At 43.0% G+C, this 24,692-nt stretch overlaps 1 long non-coding RNA gene across 1 annotated transcript; it reads left to right on the top strand.

Moving 5' to 3' along the window:
- On the top strand, positions 1-24,050 carry LOC116985476. Its single transcript, XR_004415278.1, has 3 exons — positions 1-35; positions 16,831-16,835; positions 23,903-24,050. It is a non-coding gene; the product is annotated as an uncharacterized LOC116985476 (long non-coding RNA).
- The last annotated feature ends 642 nt before the right edge of the window (positions 24,051-24,692 follow it).

The following is a 24,692-nucleotide window of genomic DNA, read 5'->3' as shown; positions in this document are numbered from 1 at the left end:
GAGTGGTGAATCTCTGGAACTCCCTGCCACAGAGGGTAGTCGAGGCCAGTTCATTGGCTATATTTAAGAGGGAGTTAGATGTGGCCCTTGTGGCTAAGGGGATCAGAGGGTATGGAGAGAAGGCAGGTACGGGATACTGAGTTGGATGATCAGCCATGATCATATTGAATGGCGGTGCAGGCTCGAAGGGCCGAATGGCCTACTCCTGCACCTAATTTCTATGTTTCTATGTTTCTATGTATGTGTAGCTGGGACATGTTGGCCAGTGTGGGCAATTTGGGCAGAAGGGCCTGTTTCCACACAGTATCACTCTATGACTCTACCCACCAGGTCGGGCAGCAACAATGGAGAAAGAAACAGGTTCAGTTAACGGTTCAGTTTGCTGATTTTTGTCTGACCGAGTTCAAAAGAGGGAATGCCTGTGATAGAGTGGCTGAATGTCAGATAGTAGTAGTGCCCTTTTGGTGAAACTAGCTGGATTATTCTTTTGCAGAGCTAGTAGTCTTGCTGGACCAGATGCTCATCTTGCTGGACCAGTGATGTAATCATGCATTGATTTTGTTTTACCTCAGATTTCTAGCATCTGCAGCATTTTGAATTTGGTTCCAGTAGAGATTCTGTTCTCATTCATCCCCATCTACTTACACCTCGGTCAGACAGACCAGCTGTTATCACCAGCTGCCATCATACTACCAGTCCTAAAGTCCATCACTGATTCTTAGCCTCCAACTTATCATAGGCACTCCCTCCTATTCTCCCTCCCTCCCGTTCTCAGTGACATAAAACATAAAGGTAAAGGTTTGTAGGTTAATTGGCTTGGTATAAATGTATAAATGTAAATTTGTCCCTAATGTGTGTAGGATAGTGTTAATGTGCGGGGATCGCCGGTCGGTCCGGACTCGGCGGGCAGAAGGGCCTGTTTCCGTGCAGTGTCTCTAAACTAAACTAAAACTAAAAAATCTTCTATAATGTAGGTTCCTGTAACACAAATTGGATATAACATGAATAGAGAATTAAGGACACTATTTCCATTGCGCTGGCTGAATTAGTTATGCTACAATTTTGAATGAAAACTAGAGAAACACTTAAAAGTTACTTTGTAAATTAACAAACAGAGGAAAAAAAAATCTGTCTTGGATTTAAACAGTTAAAAGGGGGAAACCAATTTCCATGTAACCACCCTGCAGTAATCATACATCATTGACTCTTAAAAACGCAGATGCTATTTTAACCAGGAGTGGCTATTCAAATAGGCAAGCAATCATTTATATTCACACTTTTGCAATTATAGTATATAGAACAATGCAACATCCAACCTTCAGTATTTGTGGCTTACAGTAACAAATATAAACTAATTACTATTGAAAGGACCTTTATTTTAGAAAATCCTGCGAAAATTTTTTATTTTTTATCGTGAGTCTTAGACTCTAGCCCATATAACCCAATTGAGACAATTAGCGTTTTGGAGTTTTTGAGACACCGTGGAAACAGGCCCTTCAGCCCACTGAGCCATGCCGACCATTGATCATCTGTTCACTACTTTCAATGTCCTACACTCTAGGGGCAATTAACAGAAGCAAATTAATCTATAAGACTGCATGTCTTTGGAATGTGGGAGGAAACCGGAGCACCCAGAGAAAACCCACGCGGTTACCAAGAGAATGTACAAACCCAACACAGGAGCACCCATGGTCAGGATCGAACTTGAAACAGTAGCTCTACCGCTGTGCTTCTGGGCAGCCCTAATGTGAATTCCTATAATGCAATATTTCTTGGGAACATAATTAATGCGTGAAAGCAGAAATATCTGTATTTGATCACCAATGGTTCCTGATTCCAATGAAACATCGTGGACCAGAACATTTTTTCTCTCTACAGAAGCTGCCTGACTGACTGACAACATTTTCAGAATTTTCTTTTTATTTCAATCAGGCCCAACGCCAGGAAGGATTTCTCCTGATAAATATCCGGTGGCAGAAAATGTAAAACTGCAGGTGCTGGAAATGCCAAATCGAAAGAGAAAATCACTCAACAGGCCAGGCAGCAAATTACTTACTCTAGACTTTAGTCTTTAGAGATATGGGGTGGAAAAAGGCCCTTATGGCCCACCGAATCTACGCCGACCAGCGATCACCCCATACACTAGCATTATCCTACACACTAGTGGCAATTTTCAATTTCCAGAGGACAATTAACTTACAAACTTGTATGTATTTTAGTGTCGGAGGAAACCGGAGCACCCAGAGAAAATCCATGTGGTCACAGGGAGAACAAACAAACTCTGTACAGACAGAATCGAGCCAAGGTTACTGGCACTGTGAGGCAGCAATTCTATCCCTGCACCACTATGCTACCCAGGAGAGATAGACAAAGATAGCATTTTCAGTCAATGAGCATAAATGGGAAAGTAAGATAGAAAGGGCAGAGGATTGCCGGAATGTTCCTTGTAATACTGCTGGTCTCTGGGTGAAATGAAAAAAATCAAAATTGGGATTGATGGAAATTTGCAAAGCAGTATGGAAACAGGCCCTTCAGCCCAACTTGCTCACACCGGCTAACACGTCCCAGCTACACTAGTTCCAACTGCCTGCGCATGGTCCATATCCCTCCAAACTTGACAGGAGGAATACCCGAGGCAGATCCTCACCTCTCATCAACGTCATAAAAAATCCCCACAATATGGAGACATTTAAAAACTGTTAAAACTACCTCCTAAATAAAAAAAATTCAAACCTAATTGCTTGAAACACCTTAAAACAAACAAAAAAATAGGGTAGAAGTTAGACACAAAATGCTGGAATAGCATGTCGGGTCAGGCAGCATCTCTGGAGAAAAGGAATAGGTGACATATCGGGTCGCGACTAACATGATGAAGGGTCTCGACCCGAAATGTCATCTATTCCTTTTCTCCACAGATGATGCCTGACCCGCTGGGTTACTCCAGCATTCTGGGTCTATCTTCGTTGTAAACCAGCATCTGCAGTTCCTTCTTACGCAAAAAATATGGCAGCACAGTTGTGTGGCAATCTGTGCCTCACCTTTCCAGTGACACAGGTTCAATCCTGACCTTGGGTGCTGGTATATAATGTTCCCCCTGTGGCCGCCTATGCTTCCTCCGGCTGCTCCGGTTTGATCCCAAATCCCAATGACGCGCGGGTTGGCCTCGATTGTAATCATGTATTGTCTTTCTGCTGACTGGATAGCACGCAACAAAAGCTTTTCACTGTACCTCGGTACATGTGACAATAAACTAAACTGAACTGAAACGGGATGAGTGCAGCTCCCCTAAATGGAACTCTATCCCCCACACTGAACTCCCCCCCCCCCCCCCCCCCCCCCCCCCCCCCCCCCCAGACATCTGGCGAGGTCCAGATGTCTTTCCTTTTGTTTATATGTATGAGAGTTTTGCAGAAGAGCTAAGAAGTGTGGCAGACTCCTTGGAGCGTGACTCACAGCTTGCAACCTTTAGCAGAAAGTGGACAAGCAGGCTTTGCAAATACAGAGATTCTCCATTTTGTGACATAATTTATTTGGCCAATATTATCATTAACAGGACTTAAGACATTACATGTATTCAAAAAATATTTTACTGATAGGTTACTGCTTTAACCCATTGACACCAAAGTCTGCATATATGTATAGTTTTCACAATTCTTGTAAGAACTCATGATGTAGAATCATGAAACGTTTAGAAGGTTAACAGAGACGAAATTCTTCACAAATTGAGCCCACATTTGTCAAAGTTCAATATAAAGTATGCTCACAGGATGTTGTTTAATGCAAAATGATCAGTAATTTATAAAATTGGCAACTTGATAATTGAAGTCAATATTTCATGAAAATTGGCAAATGTTCTATCGAGAATTTTAATGGAAATGCTCGTATTTTCATTTGTAATACTTTGTAATGTATCAATATAAGGAAAAAAGAAAAATATGCTGCCAATGTGAATGATGAAAGAAGGACTTTTTGGCTCCTCAAATAAAATGGCTATAGCATCAACGGGTTAAAACAAATACAAATGTGATGTAATTTACCTTTTGAGAAATACGATATAATTCGTTTGGGGATCACCGGGGCCCTTGTGTGTGAAGTTTTCTTTCTTTTGGATCTTCCACTGCAGGATGCCACTGTACGCTTCAGACTATCTGCTGTAATGAAATAATACAGGATTATGCTATGGACTTATTTCATGTTATGATTAACATGTATTATGCAATAAAGTGTCCAACGATTAGGCTATCGGCTTCGAAATGACCTCGAAATGGAAATGTTACATCTGTATATAATGATCATATTAAAATGTCTATTTTATAAATTTCCAATATTTTATACTGTTTATTAAAATTGGTTAAGAACTTTTGTTATAAGATGGAAGAAGTAGAATAACAATTAGCTCTGAATAAAATTGGTGATAATATTTTCCATCTCCTAACCTTTGGTTTTTATTGCACCAAGGAGATCTTCCAACTCCATCTTCTGCCTAGCTTCCTCAGCAGCAACATCATCAACGGACTGCTGCATTACTGCGGACAGATACATGACGACCCTGAAAACATGCAGATGTTTGTAATATTCAAATTATATTTAAAAATATGATGCAAAAAGAGTCACAAACTATGGAATTTATATTTTTCAGTATTGTTATCAAGGAAAAGAAAGCAGTTCCAATTGTTTGATATTATTCATTAGGAGAAAATATAATAGCTCTAAAATCTACCTTAATTTTGCAATCATTAAAGATTATCCCCCTTTCCCTCCCCCCTCCTCCTGTCTCTCCCTCCCCAACTCTCTCTCTCTCCCCTCTCCCTCCCCTCTCTCCCATTTTTAAATTTGTTTTCACTGAATTTTTTCTTACTCTGGGGGAAAAAAGGGTGGTATAACCCAGCGCCCCCCCCCCCCCCCCCCCCCCCCCCCCCCCACTCCCGGCCCCGACAGCACCATGGAAAGATCTCTCGAAAGGCTGCAACGGTTCAAGAGACCCATCACCACCAACTTCCCATGGGCAGATACAGGTGGGCAATTAATGCTGACCTTGCAAATGATGCTCAGACCCCCAATAGTGAAAGAAGACACAGTGCCTGGACCACTGAGTGCTTCCTGCATTTTGTATTTTCAAATATTTGCAATATTTTATTTCTGTAATTATTTTTAACAATCTGCACAGTATAAATAGATAATGCATATAAAAGTGTAAAGTGTCAATCTCTATTCGCTGGTGAGTATTTCCTAGGCAACGTCATTTATAAAATTATACGAGCTAATTATGCACAGCTTGTTCACATTACCCATGCGTTCAAGCATTCCCTAAGAATCGATAAATAACACACCACAGTACAATTCCCTTTTGCCGATCAGGCCCTGGGCTGATTTTGAAAACTTTATCCAATTATTACCCGCCCACACCATTTTCTCCGAAGCTCCAGTATTTTTGTGCAAATCTTTTTCAGAAGTTGCCTTTGAATCTACTTCCTTCATGGAAATTCATTCCAGATCATGAGAACTAATGGATTAATTCAATAAATAAATTCTGACCTCCCACTGACGATGTTGCCACAATACAGGTTGCTCCAATGCTGGGTGGTGCAGTGGTGCAGCGGCAGAGTTGCTGCCTTGCAGTGCTGGAGACCCAGGTTTGATCCTGACCACGGGTGCTGTGTTAGTTTGTTTTTTTGCGTGTACGTTTGTGTGTGTGCGTGTATATATATATAGAGTATAAGATCTATATATATATATATATATATATATGTGTGTAATTGTGAGTATGTGTACATATACACACACTGAACTTTTTTTTTCTCTCTCGTTTATTATATTGTTTACAGTGTGCTATGTTTACATATTCTGTTGTGCTGCTGCTAGTAAGAATTTAATTGTTCTATCTGGGACAAACGACAATAAAACACACTTGACTCCCTTGACCCTTATCTGTACGGAGTTTGTACGTTGTCCCTGTGACCATGTGGGTTTTCTCAGGATGCTGCAGTTTCATCCCCCACTCCAAAGACGTACGTTTTGTAGGTTATTTGGCTTCGGTAAGTTGTAAATATTTTCCCTAGTATATGCGGTGATCGCCGGTAGGCCAATAGGCCTGTTTACGTGCTGCATCTCTCAAAGGTTTAATACAGCCCCTTATTCCCTGAGGATCCTCCAGTGCTTCTACTCTGCGGCTGTAGAAAGCATCTTGTCCTGAAACATCACAATCTGGTTTGGGAACTGCTCTGCCCGGGACAAGAAGGCTCCGCAGAGAGTAGTGCGTTCGGCCGAACGCACTATGGGAACTACACTCGCCCCTCTGCAGGAACAATACATCAGAATGTGCAGATCCAGAGCCAGCAACATTATGGGGGACCTCTTCCACCCCAGCAATGGACTGTTCCAGCTGTCACGGTCAGGCAAACGCCTCTGCTGTCATGCTGTGAAAACAGAAAGTTTCTTCCCAGAGGCTGTAAACTCCTACCTCACCAGGGACTAACTTACTGTACCAAACTACTGTTGTGTTGTGTCTTTTTATATTTGCTGGGGTTTTTTCTCACCAATATGTAATTACTGATTACTGTTCTATTCTGTGTTGTTTATTGCACACTCCGCAGGCATTGCCACTTTTCATTTCACTGCACATCTCATATGCGTATGTGACAAAAAAATTTGATTTGGCTTGACTTATAATTAACGATCGCTTCCCCAACACCTTCGCACAGTTCACATTAACCAACCTGATCTCCCGGTGGCTCAGCACTTCAACTCCCCCTCCCATTCCGAAACCGACCTTTCTGTCTCCGCCTCTTCCTTTCTTCTTCCCACCCCCCACCCCCACATCAGTCTGAAGAAGGATCTCGATCCGAAACGTCACCTATTCCTTCGCTCCATAGATGCTGCCTCACCCGCTGAGTTTCTCCAGCATTTTTGTCTACCTTCGATTTTTCCAGCATCTGCAGTTCTTTCTTAAACCTTATAATTGGAGAACATTTGAAACAATACTCATTCCCAATTGCTCATAGCAAACATCAACATAAGCTCCTGTGTCCACTGTACTCTTGCATTCAAAATTCACTTAATTGAAATCATTCTTTCTTCATTTATTAGTTCATAGTGTGGAGGCTGCACTGTGAGACTGGCATATATTCTCCATCACTAATTGCTGCTGAAGTGCATTAGTGAGTGTATAGCCACACATAGGCTCAGGTGAGGATGGCAGAATACTTTTCTTAGAGGACAGTAATAATTGGCAGAGATTTTTACAACATTCCAGGAGACCCCATTGCTGATGTGAGCCTTTTAAAAAAAAATACAAAATCCATGTTTTGTTGGATTTAATTACTTGAATTTAAATTCCCCAGCTGCTGCCGTGGGACTTGAACTCGTGTCTCCGGATCAGTGGTCTAAAACACTGGCACCAAGCCCGGTAACATAAACTCTGCACCACTGCAGCCCAGAATAAATACATTTTGGATGTGGTGAACAATGAACAGAAGCGACCTGTTTGGCAATTCTGATCATGGCTGAACATCTGGACATGTTTCATTGCCGCTAAGGTGCAAGATGTATAAGCAGAATAAGATTATTGTCAGCTACGTAATGTGATGTTGCTTTCCACTCATGTAACTGGACAGTTAACATTTGTCCCTATCTAAATCATTGTCCACGTGTGGAATTGACACAGTCTCTCTCTGTCCCAGTGGCTGTTGTTGCTTTAATCTTACATCCATATACTTCAGTTTAGTGGCTGGCAAGCTGAGCTAAATTAAGGCAGGTCACCGTGGAAGTGTGACCAAGCGATGCAGCATTGTTATCTCGCCTCAACCTACCCATGCCCGGTTCACTACAACTGCTCTGTTCAAGCCTATAATTGTGCCCTCGTGCATTACTTCTATTTTAACATCCGTTTGCTCTGACTAAGAATCACTGCTGATCAAAATGGTCATTTGAAAATGCATTTCTCAGTTAAAATGTCATCTATTTATAACATTGTGCAGAATCTGTGTGAGTCCATTATGTAAACCTACTTGAGTTCTTGGAAGGGGGGGGGGGGAGTGGTGGATGTTAAGGGTATAGTTGGAAGTTAAGGCAAGTAATCTTCTCGCAGGCAGTCCCTTGGGATCGATGATGACTTGCTTCCACGTGTTCTGAGGTAGTTGCCAAAATGGTAACCATTTGCTCCACCATAACTGGGATACGATACGATATTACTTTATTGTCAGAGCAAGTCTGAAATTTGTTTTGCCATACAGCCATACAAATAAAATAAAGAACACAACACGCAATAGAGTCCAACATAAAACATCCCCACACAGCAGAATCAAAGTTTCCCACTGCGAGGGAAGGCACCAGTCCTCTTCCTCTGTTGTTCGTAGTGTTCACCCGTGGTCGGGGCCTCCCGAGCACTCCGCAGTCGCCGCTACGGGCGGCCCGATAGAGAACAACCTCCGCTGCTTGGACCTCCGAATTGGCCGCCTCCTACCAGAGTCCGCGGCTCCCGGAGTCCACAGGCCGCGCTGGGCGGAGATTCACGCTGGAAGCCCTCGGCAAAGGGTCCCATGGACTCCACGATGTTGAGATCAGTGTCGCCCGCGTTGGGAGCTCTTCAAACCTCAGCTCCGCAATGTTGGAGCAGCGGGCCCAGCAGTCCGGAGCTTCAAACGGCGATCCAGGCTCCGCTCCGCAGTGAATCCAACGCTGCGACTCTGCTGCTGGAGCTTTGGTCCGGTCCCCGGCAGGAAAGGCCGTTCCAATCCAGATGGTAAGCCGCGAGGAGGGGGGCGAGGACGCTACTCGGAGAATAGTCGCGTCCTTACCAGGAAGCGACTGGGAAGCGGTTTCCCCCTTACCCTACCCCCCTCCCCCACATAGAAAAAGTAGAGAAACCCCAAAACAAACTTTTAAGACAAACTAAAATAAAATAAAAATATGGAAAAAAACGGACAGACTGTAGGCAGAGGCTGCCTTCAGTGCAGCGCCCCTAGTGGAGAAGTGGATAGAGGAGTGGGTATTGTGGGAGGTGATGTGTTCCTTCTACAATTTACTCGGGGCTTCTGTGTGCTCCTGATGCATGGCGTTGAGATTCTCAATATCCTCCCATGTACTCTTCCTACATTTTTGAGCAGTCATGAGCCAAGGTTTTTCAGAAGTCATGGATAATCTTGCATTTCTTCGGCAGTTGATCATTGAATCTTTTCCTCCCTCTGTCTAATAATCTCTAATAGCACTTAAAATGGAGAGTTTATCATGTTCACAAGTTGTAGTAGCAGAATTAGGCCAGTCGGCCCATCAAGTCTACTCTAACATTCAATCATGGCCGATCTTGCTTCCCTCTCAACCCCATTCTCCTGCCTTCTCCCTATAGCCCCTGGACACCTTCCAGGAACACACTGCTTGACTGTCACCACCGATAACTTTCTTTTATATGGTGTTACATCACTTAAGGTGATGAATATAATGAGAGGAATAGATCGGGTAAATGCACAGAGTCTTTTGCCCGGAGTAGAAAAATCGAGAACCAAAGGACTTAGGTTTAAGGGGAGGGGGGAAAGATTTAATAGGGACCTGAGGGGTAACCTTTTTACACAAAGGATGGTGGGTGTTTCGAACAAGCAGCCGGAAGAGGTAATTGGTGGAGGAAGAGAAAGGTGTTATCACAATGTTTAAGAAACATTAGACAGGTACATGGATTGGATAGGTTGGAGGGATATGGGTCAAAAGCAGGAAGGCAGGACGAGTGTAGATGGGGCATGTTGGTCAGTGTGGGCAAGTTAGACAAGCTCCTAGAAGCTATGGGTGACTCCGATGGACTGAGTACAGCCGTCACAGTGGCACAGCAGTTAGCACTGCACTGGTGACCTGGGTTCAATCCTGGCCTCCAGTGCTGCCTGTTTACTTATATGTCCTGTGACTGTGTGCGTTTCAACACCCACCCACCCCTCCTAGGTGCTCTAGTTTCCTCACACATCCCAAGGTTGGTAAATTAATTGCCACTGCAGATTGCCTTTAGTGAGCAGGGTGTGTGCGTTGAATCTGGTGAGGCGAGCTGATGAAAATGTGGGAAGGATAAAAAACTAGATTAACGTAGGATTGGTGCAAGTGGGTTGTTCATGGTTAGCTCCTACTCAGTGCAAGGCCTGTTTCTATGATGTGTCTCCATAGAAACCAACCACATGGGCGTCACAATGGCAAAACCCAGCACTGCTGTTCTGTTACCTTTACAAGTGGAAATCTCACTCCATATGTGACTTACGTACACAATGTTAGGATGACCCATAATACAGTTTTGATGTATGACCAATGGCACAGGGAAAAGCTGAATGACTGATGGATTATATATGAAATGGCAAGATTATTCAACAGGGTGTCAGAGGTTATGGGGAGAAGGCAGGAGATGGGGTTGAGAGGGAAAGATAGATCAGCCATGATTGAATGGTAAATAGACTTTTTGAGCCAAATAGCCTAATTCTGCTCCTGTAACTTATGAAATGTGACCTCCAGATTCAAGAACAGTTTATTTCCATGAACTATCAGGCTCTTAAATCACACTGCTCGAAACTAACCTCAAACCTACCGACCATGTACTGTACGTCAGCTTTCACTACTAAGGCCAAGTTACCTAATATTATTGACAATTTATTGTGTGGTTATTAATTGTATATTTATTTGTTGTTCGACACAAAGTGCAATAACTCAGCGGTTCAGCAGCATCTCTGGAGAGAAGGGTGTTGTTTCGGATCGAGACCCTCTTTCATACCCAAAACATCACCCATTCCTTCTCTCCAGAGATACTGCCTGTCCCGCTGAGTTACTCCAGCATTTTGTGTCTACCTTCGGTGTAAACCAGCATCTGCAGTTCCTTCCAACATATTTATTTGTTGTGATTGTTATGTTAATGTGCCTGTAAAGCTGTTCTATTCCCAATGCATTTGATCAATAAGCCCAGGACTCAGAATATAGCCAGTGACTGAAGTATATGCACAATGGATATGAGAGAGCAAGTTAAACAACAGTTCCAATGTGGGTCTGCAGTCCCTTCAACTGTACTCTCCAGCTAGAAATACCACAGGGACAACCCGACAAAACAGCAATTTGCAATTGAGTTTCTGGCCAAATGAGGCAAAAACACCTTAACTTGGAAGAGAACTCAATCAGCTGAGAAAAATCCTAACTTTCATTAGGAATTTCAGTATCTAATTAACGTTAGACGTTTTGCTCAGCAGGAACACTTTTACCATTCAGATACATGTAATTAGATATGTCTTCGAAGGAATCTGTTTAATTATGTACTAGATTTTGAGACCCAAAAGAAGAGAAACGTAAAATCCCACTCATACCATGTATTGACATTAGATATGAGAGGTTTTTTATGAAAATTAATTTGAAGATTGGCTTAATCCTTTTACCATCACATAGAATTTATTGGCAATTAATTTTGAGAACATTTCTATTTGATTAGATTTTGATCAGCAGTTCCAAAGAATATTTTTGGAACTGAAACTGAAAAATTGACTTTGGTATTGCTTTATTAGTGGGTTATTAGTGGCTTGTCACATATACCGAGATAATTTGTTTGCTTGCTATCCAGTCAAATCACACCATACATGAGTACAATCAACCTACGCACAAGTACTATAGGTAGTGTAAAGCGAACAATAGCAGAACACAGAATGTAGAGTTACAGCACTATAGTATTGCAGAGAAATATACAAGGTCTACAATGAGGTAGGTTGCACTATCAGGACTACACCCTAGCCTATGGAAGGACTGTTCGCAAGACTGATAAACAGCAAGGAAGAAGCTGTTCCTGAATTTGGTGCCATGTGCTTTCAATCTTTTGTATCTTCTGCCCGGTGGGAGAGTGGAGAAGATGAAATGACTGGTCCTTGATTATACTGACTACTTCCCCAAGGCAGTGTAAAGTACTGTATAGTGGGATTTGGTGCTGGGGATTTGATGCTCTGTGCGATGGTCTGGGCTTTATCCACAACTCTCTGCCAGTGTATCGACTTCATTGTTCACAATGTCGTCTCCGCATGCATAGGAGAAACTTAGAGTGGATTGGTTGTTGACTTAGCAGAGCTTCTGCAGTCGGTTCGCAGGAGTGACCCTGAGCACCTATGTGCCTGCAGCTTTAATCCCACTCATGCTATGACCACTCTGTCTGAGATCTCCTGCATTGTTACAGGCGAGGTTCAATGCCAGCTCCAGGAACAATATCTTATCTTCCATCTGAGCACATTCCTGTCTGCAGAACTCAATAATGGAATCTCTAACTTTTGATAACCCGATCCTCCTTTCTGTTTGTATGGGAACCGACACTTCAACTTTCCACCATTTGGCTCAGTCTTCTCGTTTTTTTTCTTTTTGCTAGGGTGGCACAGCGGTGGAGTTGCTACCTTACAGCGCCGGAGACCCTGGGTTCGACACTGACTGTGGGTGCTGTCTATACGGGGTTTCTACGTTCCCCCTGTGACCACGTGGGTTTTCTCCGAGTGCTTTGGTTTCCTCCTTCACTACAAAGACGTACAGATTTGTAGGTTAATTGGCCTTGGTAAAATTGCAAATTATCCCTAGTGTGTAGGGTAGTGTCAGTGTATGGAGTGATCGCTGGTCAGTGCAGACTCGGTGGGCCGAAGGGCCTGTTTCCATGCTGTATCTCTAAAGCCTAAAGCCTAAAGCCACTGTCTGTATAGTCTAGCCTTCTGGACAAGGCATGAGCACATTACACAGCAAATGTTTAAAATATATTAGAGCATGCCGCTCAAACTAGACAGATTGCATATAGCAAAGACGTGGGGCGGACTGGCGGACTGGCCAGGGTGTCAGCTTGCCCGATGGCAAGTGGGCCCCTGATGAAGTGGGCCTCTGATGAAGTTGGCCCCCATTGTCTCCTGGCAACCAATATTTTTAGACCCAGTCCGCTACTGGCAAAGACCGTCACTTTTAAGAAATAGTTAACCATTAAAAACGTATCCATAATTTAAACGGAATTCATATTGTCTCTTATCCATTACTGAATGTGATGTTTAGTTTAGTTTAGTTTAGTTTCGAGATACACGCTGAAACAGGCCCTTCGGCCCACCGAGTCTGCACTGACCAGCGATCCTACACACACTAGGGACAATTTCAACTTATTCCAAGCCAATTAACCTACAAACCTGTACGTCCATGGAGTGTGGGAGGAAACCGATCTCGGAGAAAACCCATGTGGTCACGGGGAGAACGTACAAACTCCGTCCAGGCAGCACCGGTAGTCGGGATCGAATCCGGGTCTCCGGCGCTGCACGTGCTGTAAAGCAGCAACTCTACCGCTGCGCCACCATGCTGCCCATAATGTGCCTATTATTTAGAATGTATCAGACTAAGATGAGCGATTCAATTTTTCACAATCATAGGATTCATACACTCTTGGTCTGGGAACAAAAGAGTGGAGACAGGTATCTCTGAGCCGTGAATAATTATCAGTAATTCGTTTTGGGCATTTGTCTTGCCTAATTTATAATTACACAGGAGGTGTAATGGCCATGATTTCGCAGCTTACCCAATGATCCATTTTATCTCCAACTTGACAAGGGAATAAATATCCACACACTTTATCATTCAATTATTCAGTAAATGATTTAAGTGTATCTGTCCTTTTAAATCTAAACATTTATACACTGCATTTATAATTTAGGTGGTACTGGTTATAAAAATGATAAATCTTCAAAGTGAATCAATTGTCTGTCTTCTTATTTATCTAAAGAGGAAGATATCTTGGTGGAATATAAATAAGTAGCAGCCCGAGATAATTTTAGAAATCAATTCATAACATAGTGAATTGGAAAGCAAGCTCCTCATACTGCAAGTCTTTCCATGCGCGATGTAATGTTATCTTCAAAAAGCATTGGAAATTATGTGTTCTGCTGGGTCTGTCTTGGAAATGAGAAAACAATTTGGGGAAAAAGTATTGTAAACTTATACGGGGTCATAATGAGCAACATGTTGTCAAAGATGAATTTTAAAGTGAATCCAATCTTGAAGTTCAAGTGGCATTCAAGTAAATTATTCATTGAGCTGTTGGTTTTGATCTCATAAGAAAAGCAATGTCCACATTCAAGCTTTGTAACCTACCCAGAATGATATGTTTACAGGCTGGAGTAATACTGCAAAATGTTCACAATTGATAGTATCATTCATAGAAAATAGGTGCAGGAGGAGGCTATTCGGCCCTTCGAGCCAGCACCGCCATTCCATCCAGTGCAAACTTGATCAGATGGAGAAAAAGTGACAACCATTGACTTTCAGAGGCACAGCCCACCGAGTCCACACCGACCATCGATCACCCCGTGCACTAGCACTATCCTACACACTAGGGACCATTTACAATTTTACCGAAGCCAACTAACCTAGAAAAGAGTACAGTAGAAGGAGGGCAAATTTCCTTACATCTATAAATGTATCATGAAACAGAAGGAGGCCATTCAGCCCATCAGGGTTCCCAGTAGATCGATCCTTTTTTACTCATTCCCCTCTCCTTACTCTCGCACACCAGTATAATGCCCCTGTCCCACTTAGGAACATTTAGAAGGGTGGGGATGGGAAAGTTGTCTGAGGAGTTGATCGACATGTGTGAGAGAGAATAAGTTATGCCCCTGTCCCACTTAGGAAACCTGAACGAAACCTCTGGAGACTTTGCGCCCCACCCAAGGTTTCCGTGTGGTTCCCGATGGCTGCAGGAGGTTCCCGGAGGTTTTTGTCCGTCTCCCTACCTGCTTCCACTACCTGCAACCTCCGGGACAGGGGCATAACTTATTCTCTCTCACACATGTCAATCAACTCCTCAGACAACTTTCCCATCCCCACCCTTCTAAATGTATAGGCCGTGATGTGTTTTATTGTCAAAAACGGAACAATGAAATTCTTATACCTCCTGTACCTTCTGAATGGTATTCGTTCCAGGAGAGTGGCGTGCCAAGATGGAGTGGGCAGGGGTGCAGGAAGAAGACCCATCCTACCCCTTAAATATCCCACACTAATCTTAGCCAGAATCATGGAGCCACATTGTAAATCCAACTCCACTAAGGACGAGGGGACAGAGGAACAGAGGAAGCTGCCGTTAGCCAAAATCCATAGGAAGAAGGCAGCCCTGAGTCATTGTGTTTAAGTCTATTAAGTAGCAGTTCACATCAGTGCCATACAGGGGGCAAGAGGCAATACTTATGAGTGTGTTTCACAAGTAGACCCACATGGAATTCACAGCAACAGACTTAATGTGCCGACATGCCACACTTGAATCCAAACCAGGGAATAATTTAGAAGATGACCAAGTCTAAATGGGTTCCAAACTGCCAGGGGCACTGTCTGGCCCCTCAGAAAGAATGCTCGAGATCGCTGATAGCAATGGAGTGTTTGTCTCCAATGCAGCTGCAGAGATTGCTGGCTCCTGCAGCTAGCACCGGACATTAGCAGGGTGGAAGAGAGACTTTCTTATTTTCGATGCTCTGCAGAACACTGAAAACATAGATTGCATTTCACATCATTTTATTCATCGGCTTCCGATGAGCTTCATCATAATGTTGCTCCTTGTTTTTGAAAAGTGGAAAAACTAATCAGCTCCACAGCAATAGGCACACACAATAACAAGCCGTGTTGTACTGATCCGCCAGAGCCTGCTTGTTAATGAATGAATTCCCTTGATTACAGTTCAGAGGAAACAAACTCTATGTACAGAGTGAGTAGACCTTGAGAGAATATTCAATATTACAATTTCTAACAATCGCTCATTGAATAAATCCCAGTTCTGAAATATAATATCCATTATCAGATACAACAGTAGATCAAAAATCTATTATATTAATATATCCCATTGTACAAATTACACTCCTGGGCTTTTAATTCATGCCTGAATTTCCTCTCAAAGAAAAATAAATTCAGTTTTCTACAAAGTTTCCTCTATTGGAAGAAGTTGGTAAATGTATTGAAAAGTGGCCCAGGGAAGGTGTAGAGTTAGACATGTTTCAGGTTGAGGTTTATTATTATTTACACTTTTGCTAAGGTATAGTGAACAGCTTTGTTTTACATGCTATCCAACCAGATCAGATATTATACTACATGAATATAATCACGTCAAACTCAAGTACAATAGGTAGAGCAAAGGGGAAGATACAGAGTGCAGAATATAGTTCTCAGCATTTTAGCATGTCATTGCCATAGACAAAGTGCAATGTCCGCAATGGGGTAGAGGTAAATCAAACAGTACCCTAGCTTATGGAAGGACCGTTCAGAAGCCTAATAACAGAGGCAAAGAAGCTGTTCCTATGTCTGATGATGCGCACTTTCAGGCTTCTATACCTTTTACCCGATGGTCTGTACGGGAGTGGCAGATTGGAATTACCCATTGCAGATCTTGTGGAAGAGTTCAAATGCACTAAAGCAAGGTTGGTCATGACCCTCACTGAATCTGAAGATACTGTTATTCAAACAGCGGCCCCCCATGTGGCAACGGGGAGGAAGTGGACCCCATCTGAAGCCGTTCAGATTGCTAAATCTGCTCTTCATTTACGGGATGTGGTTTGCGAAGTACAACACGGGACAGCCAGGCTCGGGCTCGTCCCAAAAGCTCCTCAATGTCACAAGGCAACATGAGTGCAGAAGAGACGGCTCGTGGTGGAGGAGGTGAGAAGACAGGAGGAGGCAGGGCGACACGCCAAGGCCATTTCAATGGCCAAGCAGGGCCAATGGACCAACTGGGAGAGCCTGGAAAAGAGGAAACTCAGCTGGCGTAACATCTGACAAATGGAGGGATCTCGGCTAAGTTTTGTCATCAGAGCCACTTATGATGTTCGACCATCACCCCAGAACCTGTAGCAGTGGTTTGGAGAAGACCCCGCTTGCTCCCTTTGCCAAGCCCCTGCATCACTAAGGCACATTTTAACAGGATGCACTACGAGCCTCGCCCAAGGGCGTTACACTTGGCGGCATAACCATGTTCTCTGACAGCTGGCATCAATCCTGGAACAGAGGTGAACGATCACAAATGCTTCCCCACAAACATCGGCAGGAAATGTCCACTTCACAACATTTGTACCAGCAGGCCAACCTCCAGAGCACCAGATAACATCAAAGTATGCAAGCATTCTGCAGTCTGCTCAGGATTGGAAAATGGAAATGGAAAAAAAGCTTGTGTTTCCCCCAGACATTGTGACTACAACATTCCGGCCAGACATGGTCCTGTGGTCCATTACAGCCAAGTTGGCATACGTTGTGGAATTGACAGTTCCATGAGTAGATGGTGTTGAAGAAGTTTATGAGAGGAAAAAGATCAATGGCTGGAAGACCAAGATTTTCCCTGTAGAAGTGGGATGCAGGGGATTTGTTGCTCCATCTACAACCAGTCTATTAAAGAAAATGGGGGTGAGGGGTTGCTCCCTTCAACAAGCCCAATCTAGTCATTATCAAATTCAGCAGGAAAAAAAAAGCAACAATTGGCTTTGGATCAAAAGGAAAGATAACAATTGGGCTGCAAGATGAAAACAGGAGGGTATGGAATTGAGGGGGGTGTACCTGGGACGCCAGGTATCACAATTGACACCTCTAAAGACGTTGTGGGCTTATCAATGAAACGTCAAAGAAGGAGGGTGCCCACCTGAAGACCCCAATGACGTACCTACCCTACCTTTCACCACTCCAATCCCACTGCCGACTTACTACAGGGATTGAAACATCAAGTCCTATTAGCTCTACTCTCATTTATTTGAAGGGGAATATCCTGATTTTTCTTCCCTCTCCCACTCCGGAATGGCTCCCAAGATTTGTGCTGATTTTGCACCTTCTCTGGGCTATTTATCCAGCATGGTATGGAGGTACAAGGAACTGCAGGTACTGGAATCCTGAGCAAAACGCAAAGTGCTGGATGAACTGCACGGGTCAGGCAGTATCCGTGGAGGGAATGGACAGGTGAGGTTTTAGTCGGGACCCTTTCTCAACATGGTATGGGATGGGCTCAATGGGCCAAAAGGACTCTTTCCATTCCATCATTGCTCATGTGTACAGCCTTTGAGCCTGATCGTTAATGTTTATACGTTCAAAACCAGGTCCAGCACTTCACAAGGCAACTGCAGAAGGAACACTTTCACCTTGAGTACAGAACATAAATAACTTTGCCCCAGAGAAGAATCAAACATGTCCTCATGCCATGCCTTAGCTGGAAACCTCCTCTCTCAGGAGTAATTCCAAATTAAATGATTTATTGCACAGTGACGCAGACAGAACTGAACTCTTCCAGATACATCAACATCAACTGCAAATTTAAAGTACTAGAAAGGATTTTAAATGGACGTCAACATTTATTTTCCCTGTCCATGCCTTGTTTATTTTAATGGCAAGCTCTTAGACTTGTTCAGCAATAAATCTGCAGCCAAGTTTCATAGCGGGCTGATGGTGTTTTATCCAAGAAATGACCTGACTTATCGCAGATCTCGGGAAACGTAGTCCTTAGCAGTTACAAACAATCCTGAGCTCAATATATCTCCGTTAATAAGGCCACTTTAGTCCCAATGCAACAGCTGCAGTGCAAGAAGAAGCACATCGAAAGACCAAGGGATCAAGTACGTGATTTTTTGTCACATTCACCAGATATGAAACGGAACAATGAAATTGTAATTTGTTGAATCTTTACAGGCACATGAGGTGTAAGTAACATGGGTCAGGTGCATTAGTGGGACACTGGATCGCAGTAAGAGCCTGGTACCTCATTGGGGCAATGCAGTGGACCCACGGCACTGGTACATGCATGGAGGGTAGAAATATTAAGAATATATAGAAATACTGTTACCGTAAGCTCTTCTATTGCTTACCCTTTCCTTCTAGTGTCCAGTCGAGATATCTCAGTGTATCCTGAATATTTCTCTAGTATTATCTTTGTAACAAAAGAAAGGATAAACAAATATAGATATATAGTTATTTTCACTTATTCTCAGTAAAGCAGAGGTTAAAGTTATACAGGGTGATTCAAAAACCAGCTGGTTGATGGAAGAAGTCGTTCTGTAAACTGGAGGTAACAGTTCTTAGGCTCCTTCAACTTCCTCCTGATGGTGGCACAGAGAAGAGAGCATTGTAAGGGAGAAGTGTCTTTGATGATATCATTGCCTTCCTGAGGCAGTGCTCCCGGTAGATCCCTTTGATGGTAGGGATGTCAGCACCCATAATGGAATCATTACATCGACTTGATTATTTAACAGGAGCTACTGAGAGTGATTGGATGAGGAAGCTAAAGCAACAGGTGGGGATGAGGTTGATGAGCTCTATCAGGACCAAGATGGCTGAGCTGGAACTTTTTATCAAATGTTCCACGGTGGCACGGTGGCAGGTTCCATCCTGACTCTGGGCCTGTTTCCGTGCTGTATCTCAAAACCAATATAATGTCTAAACTAAACTAAAAAACAAGCTTAATTTCATTAGTCATTAAGCTTCAATTCCTTTGAAAGAGATCTGCTATGAGACAGAGGAGGTGCCCGAAGCATTGGACAGGCTAGTGGGGCCCTGGCCTATTCTAGATTCACAAATAGAGGGCTTCCACTGATGCTTGGTATAATACCAAAAGTACGTTGCAACTCTGAAAGGGCCATATTTTGGAAGAGATGTTACAGTAAGTCCCCATCTGACCCTCCATCCCATTCAAAGCCTGCCGTGGCACTATACTAAGCAGAGAAATAGCCCTGGTATTTACCAATATTTGTCCTTGAGCCATAGAAGAGATTGTGTCATCCTTGTCTCTCGCAGTTGGATGCTACGTGAGTCAGTAGCTGTGACCATGTGCTAGTAGATATTACATGTGAAGGTACAGGAGCCTGAAAACTGTAACGTCCTGGTTCAGGAACAGCTACTTCCCTAGTCATTCAGCTATTAAACATTACAACCTCAAATCAGCTCTGAACTACATAGATTATTATTGTTATTATTGCACTATTATTATTTGTTTTTTTTGTGTGTACATATGTATGTGTGTACGTACATTTGTGTGTGAGTATGATCTATATATATGTGTAATTATGAGTATGTGTATATATACACACTGAACTTTTTTTTTCTCTCTTGTGTATTATATTGTTTACATGTTTACATATTCTGTTGTGCTGCAGCAAGTAAGAATGTCATTGTTCTATCTGGGACATATGACAATAAAACACTCTTGACTGTCTTGACTCTTGGCTTTCAGTGACTTTCAGTGGAGAGTTGGGTTGGAAAGTTGGTAGATCCAAGAATGACTAAATCCAAGCTCCAAGATCCAAGAATTACTAAATCCACTAACATCAGCTTTTGAAATCAGCTTCTTACAGTTGTCAAACTGTACAACTCCTCCCCCTTCTGTCGTGGGGTAAACTAAGACTGAGACTTTACGACTGTTGGCAGATCAGTTTCCCTCCTGGGATAAATAAAGTTCTAGTGTGTTGTATCATATCGCATTGTATCGTATCGTATCATTAATTACAACCAAATTCTCATTTATGGAATGTTCGTTCCACTTTGGCTATTCATGTAATGACTAGTAAAATAAAAAAAACATCTCCTTGCCATGGGCTCTCAATCTTCTATTTAATCAAGGGATGTGGATATCGTTGACATCCAGAATAACGTTCCAAATGAGGAGAGCGTTAAGAGTCAACCACACTGGCGAGTCTGGAATCAAGAATAGGCCAGGCTGGGTGAAGGCAGCAGACATTGTTTCCATGTGTAGGAAGGAACTGCAGATGTTGGTTTAAACTGAAGATAGACACGAGGGTGTCTACCCGAAACGTCTCCCATTCCTCCTCTCCAGAGATGCTCCCTGACCCACTGAGTTACTCCAGCTTTTTGTGTCCATCTTAGACTTTGTTTCCACAATGAGTTTGAAGAACCAAATTGGATTTTACAATAATCAGGTAGTTTTATGGTCAAAGTACTGGATTTTTTTTCAAAACTAGTTTATTTAATTTATTTTTTATTTTTAATGGTATGGTATGGTAATTAAGGGAGCGATATTTAATTTCAGGTTTAAAATTTTAATTTCACATAACATTTGTGAAGTGTATTTTATTGATTCATTGTGACTGTTGTCTTAATTTCAGATCTAATAAAGTCCTCCAATGTATGTTCATTCACATGGTTAGCCAAACCTACACTGTAATTTAAAACTCCTTCTTACATCTATAAATAAATCAGCCCTCTTTAAAAGTTACAAGGACAAATAAAAGCAAAATGGCTTGCACTTAATATGTAGAAACGACATCAATGTGCAACATGCGACACAGATTCTGTCTATTGAACATGCTGCTCTTGTAATTAAGATTTCTCACAGGAAGCACAATATTTTGGCACTTTTTGCACCTATTCCAAACATCAAGCACTCTCACATCAGGCTTAACACGTGCTGTGTGTTGGGACACCCAGTCCCTGGAGTGAACCCACTGCATCACAGAGAGTGCCCTCTGCTGTGCGGAGAAACATTTGCATCTCCCCCACAACCCATGCTTATAGCGACACCAGTATCAACAAATGCCCTATTACCAGTCTCAACACTCAACAATAAAGATCTTTAAAACACACTTTAATCAATCATTTGCTATTAATAAAGAATTGGATCTAGTTGCCCCCCCCCCCCTCCCCCCCCTCCACCTCTCATGTTGTTAGGAAACGTTGCAACCCCATAGCTATCGATGGTTAACAGACAAGAAAATAAAAAAAATCTTGTCTAGTTTGAGCAGGTTTCCATTCCCTTTCAGGCTGTTCTTCACCACTTTACAACCAAGGAAGGGTGAACATTGTCTAAAGCAGGATCTGCAGCTGGTAATGTGTGCAGAGCAGGTTCTCATTGTGTGATAATGACCATTAATGAGGGATTAATGTTGTCCAGAACTTTGGGAACATTTACCAGGACTTCTACGAGAGGCAATTGTGGAATCTTTGGGTAAGTAGAAGGGGCCTGGTGTAAGGCCTCATTCAAGAAAGAAATTGCTGGGGCCAATTTTTCTTTTGCAAGATAATGTAAGATGAGCAATATCACATCACCTGGTTAGAAACATCATTCCAATGATCAATTCTGCTTTTGTACATTCTGCTTGATGGGAGATGGAAGAACAGGGAACGACCGAGGTGAAAATGTTCTTGATTATGTTGGCGGCTGAAGCAGCCAAAAGGAAATTGCAGGGAGTTACCATACCCTACCATTGACTCCATTTACACTTCACGCTGCACAGGGAGTCTTCACTCAATTGTAGGGAGTCTGGCATGTGCGATGGACTGGGCTACATCCACAACTCTCTGCAATTTATTTAAACCAATTGACTTTCATTAAAGCAAGGTGGAAGAAGTACTGGAATGTCCCTCAACCATGAGGCAGCAAGATGCTGGCCTTTAATCAATCGTCATGGGCAAGACACTTCACCCACCTTTGCCTGTGTGTGAATGTGTGTGAGTGATTGGTGGTGGTCGGAGGGGCCGTAGGCGCAGATTGGCAGCCACGCTTCCGTCAGTCTGCCCCAGGGCAGCTGTGGCTACAGAAGTAGCTTACCACCACCGAGTGTGACTGAGGAGTGAATGAATAATGCGATGTAAAGCGCCTTGAGTATTAGAAAGGCGCTATATAAATCCCATCCATTATTATTATTATCATCCCCACACTCTCCTTGAAACCATGTGGTTTCTCTCAGATGCTTCATTCTAAAGACATGCGGTTTGGTAGGTTAATTAGTACATTGCCTCTCATGTGTAGATGGGTGGTAGAATCTGAGGGGAGTTCATGAGAAGGTGAGGGAATAAAATGGGATTAAAGAATGATTAGTGTAATGACTGGTCGATGGTCAGAGTGAACACAATGAGTGGAAGTGTGCATTGCCGTGCTATAGCTCTCTTTGCTTGTATGACCCAATGTCACAAAAGCAGATTATCTGAGTTTATGGATCATGAACTGAAGTGACTGTATTCCCTATGCTGCATTTTGCCCAGCAGCACATTGTCTGCAAACCAGTCAGGAACGCTGAGCTCATGAAAGGCAACACACGGTGGCAGGTCCTATTCAGTTTTCATACAATTGCTCTGGCCTGACAAGACACGGCCTCTTCTTCATTTCACTTGCACTAGATGCGATGCAGAGCATGAAATGGCTCTGTTCCCTCAGCGTGAAGTTTAGATGGATGAAGGTGACTGAACTACAGTGCATTGCATCCAGCATATTGCGACTGCGCAGTGGAACTGATGTGGAGATGGTGGACAACCAGTCTTTTAAAACAAGTCCGTGAAAAAGCAGATGAAATAACCAAGCCCTCAGCCTCCTCCTTATCATGGTCCGTACGCTGGGAGACATGTCCACTGTTGTTATTGTAATTCAGCATTTCATTAGACAGTCAGCCTGGTTACCATGAGACACATGTGCCCACAACCTCCTGTCATGGATGCCCGGCTGATACCTTAGAATTAAGGTTTACCTCCAATTATAGCAAGAACATGCTCACTTTTCTCTTTAAAACAGCTTACGATTAATTTCTGTCATTTAAAGCAGCAGAAGAAGATGAAAAGGGTTGTAAGGGTAAGACAGATGTTTCGTTGATCTGGGCGCAGTGGTAATGTGCTTGCTCATTATAATTGCTTGGATCAATGCCTGCCGTCTGCAAGTAAAATCAATGAAAGCAATCGTTAAATCCAACTCTACTGCACCACAATTACAAATTATTGTAAGTTTCACCAGGAGGCACCTAATTGGCAGCATTGGCAGAACGGATTAATCAAAGCATACTCTTGCACAACTTGTGTTCTGCAGCTGAAGAAAGTGGCTTTGTGGTGTTGACATACAAAGGTAGTTCCCTAGCTTTCTGGTTGTGGGGAAGTACAACTGACAGGTCAGACTTACCCTCTGACCGCACCACACTACACCACAATTACAATTAGTTCCTCGTATGCAAGAGAGCATTATTCAAGAGAGCGTTGAATATAGCTCTTAGGGCTAACGGAATGAAGGGATATGGGGAGAAAGCAGGAATGGGGTACTGATTCTGGATGATCAGCCATGATCATATTGAATGGCGGTGCTGGCTCGAAGGGCTGAATGGCCTGCTCCTGCACCTATTTTCTACGTTTCTATATTTCTATTCATAAAGAATATTCTTTTCCAACTCTTGTCTCCTGGCAGCTCTGATCAGGAGCAACACACAGTAGAAAAGAGGAATTGCAGATGCTAGTTTACAAAAAAAAGACACAACGTACAGGAGTAATTCAACGGGTCAGGTAGCATCTCTGGAGAATATGGATAGGTCCATGATAGGTGAAATGAATGCAGCTTGCCAGTCTTGGTTGAGAGAGCACTGTTGTAGGGTAAACAATAGTGAGGGCTAATAATTTGCAAATAAGGATGCGGACTAATGTGGTAACAGGAAACAGCGGACAAAGCCTAACAGGATTTTAATTGATTATGCGTGCACCCATTGTAACAGAAATTTGGATCTACTGTTAACGAATTTAGACTATGAATAATCATTTTGTTCTGTTTGTGACCTAATTAAGGGGAGGAGGTGCATGTGAACCTTTGTCCTATCTGGAAGGACTGTCGGGGTCCCTGGATGGATGTGAGGGAGGAGGTATAGGGACAGGTGTTACATCTCTTGAGGAAAGTACCTGGGGAGCGGGTAGTTTGGGTGGGAAGGGATGAATGAGGGATTTGTGGAGTGAGCAGTCTCTGCGGAAGGCGGAAAGGGATGGAG

Source organism: Amblyraja radiata, chromosome 22 (genome assembly GCF_010909765.2).
Source record: "Amblyraja radiata isolate CabotCenter1 chromosome 22, sAmbRad1.1.pri, whole genome shotgun sequence".
In the NCBI taxonomy this organism is placed as follows: domain Eukaryota; kingdom Metazoa; phylum Chordata; class Chondrichthyes; order Rajiformes; family Rajidae; genus Amblyraja; species Amblyraja radiata.
This window is presented reverse-complemented; position numbering and strand designations above follow the sequence as displayed.